This window comes from Triticum urartu, chromosome 3A (genome assembly GCF_056163025.1).
Source record: "Triticum urartu cultivar PI428250 chromosome 3A, HENAU_Tu73, whole genome shotgun sequence".
Lineage (NCBI taxonomy): Eukaryota > Viridiplantae > Streptophyta > Magnoliopsida > Poales > Poaceae > Triticum > Triticum urartu.
In genome coordinates this window covers 381,417,918-381,423,801 of record NC_141875.1, presented here as the reverse complement: position 1 = coordinate 381,423,801, position 5,884 = coordinate 381,417,918, and the positions used below count along the sequence as shown (strand labels likewise).

General features: G+C 41.5%; 1 long non-coding RNA gene across 1 annotated transcript; it reads left to right on the top strand.

Moving 5' to 3' along the window:
- The first annotated feature begins 1,145 nt into the window (after positions 1-1,145).
- On the top strand, positions 1,146-4,697 carry LOC125548378 (uncharacterized). Its single transcript, XR_015599738.1, has 4 exons — positions 1,146-1,805; positions 1,994-2,095; positions 3,319-3,373; positions 4,413-4,697. It is a non-coding gene; the product is annotated as an uncharacterized LOC125548378 (long non-coding RNA).
- The last annotated feature ends 1,187 nt before the right edge of the window (positions 4,698-5,884 follow it).

Below are 5,884 nucleotides of genomic sequence, written 5' to 3'. Positions count from 1 at the left end.
ATTGATGTTTCTCTGATTAAATAGATACTTATGTACCTAGAAATAATTTTTGGAAAAAATAAATAGCAAACTATGAGGCAGCTGCAGTTCAAATTTGACCCGCTTCGAGCTGAATCGGCGGGAATTTGTCTTTTTCCAGAGGTGGATCAAAACTTTTGGCACCCAACCATTTTGTCAATTGTGCATTAAATATGGTCTAGTATTTTATAAAAATGATTTGGTACAATTTTGCAACAAATATATGGTAGGTCCTTCACAAAAAAACCTCATTTCGGGCACTCGAAAAATGGAAAATGAATTTTCCGTGCAAAGAAAATGAAAACTCCCTTTGGCAACATTGTTTGGAATTCCAAGATGCACCCTTGTGCACAATATGAGATCATTTGAACAAACTATGCCATGAATGTGACCATGAGATTGAGTGTTTGGGTTGAAATCCATGAATCTTCACACATGATAGCTCATTTCTAAGAACACTTTTTTAAAATAATTACCGCATTACAAGTTTATTATTTTTCCTGGAAACTTGGTCACATATAATGACACAATGCGAAGGTTTTCTAATTTTTTGATTTTTTTTGAATTTTTTATGCCCGTTTCAAAATGCGGTCAAAACGGCGGGCTTGACCGTACCTAGCTAGTGGTTGAATCTTGGAAAACTTTTGATGTTTCTCTGATTAAATAGATACTTATGTACCTAGAAATGATTTTTGGAAAAAATAAATAGCAAACTATGAGGCAACTGTAGTTCAAATTTGACCCGCTTCTAGCTGAATCGGCGGAAATTTGTCTTTTTCACGAGAGGTGGATTAAAAGTTTTGACACCCAACCATTTGGTTATTTGTATATTAAATATGGTCTAGTATTTTAGAAAAATGATTTGATACAATTTTGCAACAAATATTTGGTATGTTCTTCACAAAAAAACTCATTTTGAGCACTCGAGAAATGGAAAATGAATATTTCATGCAACGAAAATGAAAAATTTCTTAGGCAACATTGTTTTCCATTCAAGATACAATCTTGTGCATAATGTGAGACCATTTTTTGATTTTTTTTCATGTGTAAAAGTAGAAGAAAAACAAAAGAAAAACACAATTATATGTGCTCTATTCTCATTGGTGGGTTTAGTTGTCACACGGATCGATGACATGGCGCCCATCCATCCGTCCAACTCTCCACCTCTCCATCCAGCCATCCATCCGCAGCCCAAACCCTAACCCGCACCCACACTCCTCCTCCCTCAGCTCCTCACCGCCGCCACCTCCTCCCAGATCCCTCTGTCCCCGACCCAGACCTCCCTCTCTCTGCCATCCCAACCCCGCCGCCGGCCTACCCCAACCCCGCCGCCGCCGACCTCCTCATCACCCCCAGCACCGGCCATCCTTCCTTCCACCACCCCTCCTGTCCGAGTCGCCCCCTCGCGAACAAATCTCGCGAGCCAATTCCCCTCCCCTTCCCATACCCACACGCGCGTGATCCAGGCGGAGATGGACGCCGCCGCCACCGTCGCCCCCCATCCCCATCGTTGATGGCCACCACCTCCTCTCCTCGAGGCCCAGTTCGAGCAGCAAGGCAGATTGGTAACCTTGGCCACACCGATCTGGCGGACACAGCCTCGATCCGGAGGGAGGGATTTGGCAGCCATGGTGATGGGGGTCGCCTCCCTCCCCCCTCCCCTCGTCAGAGCTCAAATCGCAGGGCCATTTGGGCCCGAGATCAGCCCCCCTTCCATCGGCTCAATAAACCCGCAGAAAGGAAGTCCCGGAATCTGCCGGAGCTCGCAATTCCCCAACACAGCACAGGTCATTCTCCTCCTCCCCTCCCTCGCGCAGATCTCTCCAGCCTCCGCCCTGGGGCTGGATCCTTCCTGGTCCTTCTCGGCCCTCTCTCTCCCGAACCCCGCGCCCCGTTCGCGGCCGGGTTTCTAGATCTAAGAGCCGCGCTGTCCGTCCTCCGCCGTGATCTGATTTCTTGAACTCTGATCTACTAGCTCGAAGCGGAGGAAGCAAGGATGCCAAAGGCCGCGGGGGATTCCAAGCTCCTGGTCCAGTCCCTCACCAAGGCCTACGCCTCCACGCCCACGAATCTCAAGGTAAATTTCGTTCTCTTTCCCTGGTAGTATTTTCTTTCCTCTGCCGCTGTCGACTGCCGGGTTACTGATGTGCTTCTCCTGCTCCGCATATCATTGACCTGTACATGGTTTTCGCGGTCGGCACTGCCCTGGTTCAGGTAAAATTTGACACTTTGACGAGGGATACAGAAGCTAGCACTGATTTGGGATGGAGAAGTGTTGGTCTAGTGTAGCATAATGGTCTTGTAGGAAGATAAATTATGCTGTTCGGAACCATACCTGGTGATCTCCTAGAGCTATCTACTGATTCAATCGAGGGCAGATATCTTGTCTGTTTGTTTTACCACATTTCCGACTATTGGTTTGTTGAGTAGGAGTACGCTATCGGGTTGCAAAAATCCGATGCGCCTAGTAGTGCATAAGAAGGTCCGATACGAGTTATCCAGCCAGATTCTTAGGTTTGAGCACTTGTTTTTACTGGCTGACCGTTAGCCAGATTCTCTAGCCAGCAGGTTCTCTCTGAGCACTTCATTTTTTCTGGCTGAGGATTAGCCTTGTGTTCAACTCAAAAGTCAAAAATGGCCCGACAGTTGCTTCTTCTGCATATGCTTGCAACCACAGGCGCAAAAAGGACCATATACATACCTGTCTCTCTAAAAAGAGTAACAAGCATACTAATGCTTTAAAGGCCAAACAAAAATCAGTTAGCATGTATGTATCAGTATATACAGCTTTTGTACACTTGTCGTTTGCATATTTAGTTCTGTTTGATTTAGTTCTGTTCTATACTATTGATAACTATCCTGTCAATACATGCTTGTTCTGTAACTTGTTGTCTCGATTGTTCAAATGATAATTACGTTGTGTTCGATTGATGTCCTGCTAGCTGCTACTACTAATTTTTACTGCCATGATGTTGATACTTCTTAGAATATGTTCAGTGCCTTAATTCTAGTAGTATTTGTTATCGAAAACATGATTGTATTGTGAGCCATCAAGCTCTTGGAGTCTTCTTAGAGCTTGCTGGTATTTACCTTTTTCCACCAATATAATATTTGCTACTATTTACTCCTCATGGTTGCTACTGTTATCCATGCCCTCATGCTTCAGGATCGACTCCTAGCTGCTTGTGTATCTATTTATTATTCTGTTAATTATTCTTTTCCTAGCTGTTCTCTGTTGGAAGGTATTGCTTTCATTTTGAATTGGCAGCCATGATAACGATCATTTTCATTCTTCTACAGGAGCTCTAGGTTGAAGAAGTTAAAAGAAGGGAACACTTCATCTTTGATATGGAAGGTAAATGCCATTTCAGAATCACTGCTATAATTTTCATTTTTCAAGAAGAATTGGTTGATCTGCATGGAAAATGTATGATGATTAGGAATATGATCATGTCTCCTGTAGAATTGGATTTCTCTGGCCATTCCGTAAACTAAATTTGGTTTAGTTAAAAAACTGCACTACCTGACAGTTTTGGGCAGCGAGCTTCTAACTGAAAAATGAGTTTGTTATGCTCATTATTTCAAGTTGGCCTCTACATATGAGTTGTAAAGCATGCTCTAAGGTTTCCGTAGAGTACTCATTTGTTTTGTTTGGATGTATGGTTTGAGAGCAGCTGTCTATTTAGTTTGCTGTCCAGAAATATAGTACAGTTTAATGTCGGTGGTGGTCTTGTCTTAGATAGATTCTGTAGTGTATTAATCTCACTAGGTAGAGTGGCCTACTTGCACACTTTTATTGACTCGTTGGTTACTGATTACTTTCGAGCGAGTAGCACATGTCTCAAGCAACTGTAGTATTCCTTTCCCTGAATTGCTCCCTTGTTTTGCTGTGGCCGTATGCTCCATGGTCAATGATGCATGCTGTATACATATTAAAATCAAAATTGGAGTTGTTTTAGTTGTGCATATTAGAACTGAATTATGCTCTGTTTTGTTGTAGTTGTATGCTCTTATTGCTAAATTGTTTAGTGGGTTGTTCAAACTAAACTCGTCCAGTCAGCTTGCTATGATGTATTGTATATTACTGTACTTCAGACGTCTTGTAGAATTTGGTGTGGCAATACATCTGAAGTATAGTAATATACAATACATCATAGTACAGTAATATACAATATCTTGCTATGAAAGATTGTAGAATTCTTTTAGTTGCTGCTTCTCATGTATACATCAGTTGTTGTGATTACATCTTCACTACATTATAGACATCTACATTTCTGTGAAATTTTGTTAAATATATATTTTCTAGATTGTCTATACACTAAACCTGGAGGTTTGAATATCTACTCCAGGAATGAAGATGGTACTCTAATGCCTTTGTGTTCACCCTTTTACAGGAGCTCCAGGCCTAGGAAATTTCAAGTTCGAAGCGGCGTGTAGCCCTAGCAGCAAAGATTTGTTCTGTTTGACTGTAATAAACTGTAAATATTATAGTACTGTAATAGTAGGCATATCTGGGTTGTAATAGACTATGCACAAATTGTAATAGACTTTGTACAGTAGCTCCAGGCCTAAGAAATTCTACATTTTTTCTGTTCTATTTAAAATATGGATTATTTGTGTGATTTGAAGACGTGTGAAATGGAAACCTGATTAGTGGGCCCATTTGTGAAAATAATCTAAACAATGCTCACATTTTTGACATGTGGGACCAATATAGGAGATTATGACAAGTGGGACCCATTTGACTTGTGGGACCAGATTGAAAAATATATATTGAAAAACTAAAAAGGCCATGGCCCAAAATATAAAAAAGGCCAAATTGTTGGGCCAGGCCCATGTAGCTAGACAAAATTCATAGAAAAAATATACAGTAAAAAGGCCGAATTGTTGGGCTAAGCCCATGTAGAAAACCGAATTGGACCGGGCTGAATCTTGTGCCACATCAGCTTGCCACGCTGGGTGCCTACGTGGCTTGGGGAGGTTGCTAGTGACCAAAACGCCACAGTAGACATATTTTTGTCATAAACGTCTACGACCTTCTCACAGAGAAGGTCGCTATAGTCAGTTTACGACCGCCAGCTTTTGACCTTCTGTTTTTGGTCACAAAAAGGTCGTAAATGGAAATTTGTGACCTTTCGGTGACCAATAGTCAAGGTCACAAGTTGACATATTTCTTGTAGTGTATATCTTTCAGAGCATGGTGGTGGACTTGTTTTATAGAAACTATTGATTTCTCATGCTTCACTTAGATTATTTTGAGAGTCTTAAATAGCATGGTAATTTGCTTAAATAATCCTAATATGCTAGGTATACAAGATTAATAATAAAATTCTCTTATGAGTGTGTTGAATACTATGAGAAGTTTGATACTTGATAATTGTTTTGAGATATGGAGATGGTGATATTAGAGTCATGCTAGTTGAGTAGTTGTGAATTTGAGAAATATTTGTGTTAACGTTTGGGATTCCCGTAGCATGCACGTATGGTGAACCGTTATGTGATGAAGTCGGAGCATGATTTATTTATTGATTGTCTTCCTTATGAGTGGCGGTCGGGGACGAGCGATGGTCTTTTCCTACCAATCTATCCCCCTAGGAGCATGCGCGTAATACTTTTCTTTGATAACTTGTAGATTTTTGCAATAAGTATATGAGTTCTTTATGACTAACGTTGAGTCCATGGATCGTACGCACTCTCACCCTTCCACCATTGCTAGCCTCTCTAATACCGCACACCTTTCGCTGGTATCATACACCCACCATATACCTTCCTCAAAACAGCCACCATACCTACCTATCATGGCATTTCCATAGCCATTCCGAGATATATTGCCATGCAACTTTCCACCGTTCTGTTTACTATGACA